At 46.0% G+C, this 1,070-nt stretch overlaps 1 pseudogene; it reads right to left on the bottom strand.

Annotated features, from left to right (window-relative positions):
• Nucleotides 1-210: 210 nt before the first annotated feature.
• Nucleotides 211-718, bottom strand: LOC101594273 (annotated as a pseudogene).
• Between the last annotated feature and the right edge of the window lie 352 nt (nucleotides 719-1,070).

Here is a 1,070-nt window from a genome sequence, read left to right as displayed (position 1 = left end):
CTCACTTTTATCGAGAGTAAAGAAAGACAATTCCGCTCACACTTGGAGGAACTCCGCCTTTAACTTGGAATCTGTACTCAGACTCCACATGCAAGGAGGACACTATAATGCTAATACAACTGATTTGCTGCTGCATTTCCCTGCTGTTTGTCTAATATTAACATTATAAGCAGAGCAGTGCAACCAGTATTGGGAACAATCCTTATAGTGTTACAGTGTCGGGCACAACCTTTTAGTTCTCTTCGCACCACTGGTTCTCTTTGAGCACCTGGGCCTCTTCTCTTCCGTAAAGTCATTTTTGATATTGAAGGTCTTGCGATCTCCTCAGGAGTCTTCCCCTTAATCATATTGGCAAGTCTTGCATGTAACGTCCAGCAAACCTTTGAAGTCTAAGTAGTTTGCAGCCAGAATAAGTTCAAAAGTGTTCCTTGGTCAACTTTCAGGAATTCTTGGTCCCACACAGGGATATCATCTGTCCACCTCTCTTTGTTCTCGTCATCCTCAGGAGGAGGAGGGTCGTCCTTATGGTGGGTACACTACTGAATGACCTTTTTAGTATTGCTGCATTAACATTTGGTAGGGGAACTGGGTCATCATCTCCTTCACCATCCATTCCCAAATCTTCCAGCATGGTTTTGATGGTTACAGACTGCTTGGCAATTTCTACATCAACTTCAAATATCTCTCCATCAGAACTTTTCAACTTAATTGAAAGCATGGTGTTGGGGGTCAGCACCGCGGGCTGGAGGCCCACGGGAATGGCGAGGAGTCCACATACGGGAGAAAAAGATGGACGACAAGGCCCGCATGATTGGTTTTGCGGTCTATAAATAATAATCTTCAAAATGCCAAGCATTCTGGCTCTGTCCCCTCCCTCCCTCCCTCCCTCCCTCCCTCCCTCCCTCCCTCCCTCCGTCCCTCCCTCTCTCTTTCTTTCTTTCTTTCCTTCTTTTTTCCTTCCTTCCTTCCCTCTTTCCCTCCCTCCTTCCTTCTCTCCCTCCTTCCTTTCTTTCTTTCACTCTTTTCTGACATGAGAAGTGATAGACATACATGGGACACAGGATGGCCTA

This window comes from Jaculus jaculus, chromosome 1 (genome assembly GCF_020740685.1).
Source record: "Jaculus jaculus isolate mJacJac1 chromosome 1, mJacJac1.mat.Y.cur, whole genome shotgun sequence".
NCBI classification, from domain to species: Eukaryota; Metazoa; Chordata; class Mammalia; order Rodentia; family Dipodidae; genus Jaculus; species Jaculus jaculus.
This window is presented reverse-complemented; position numbering and strand designations above follow the sequence as displayed.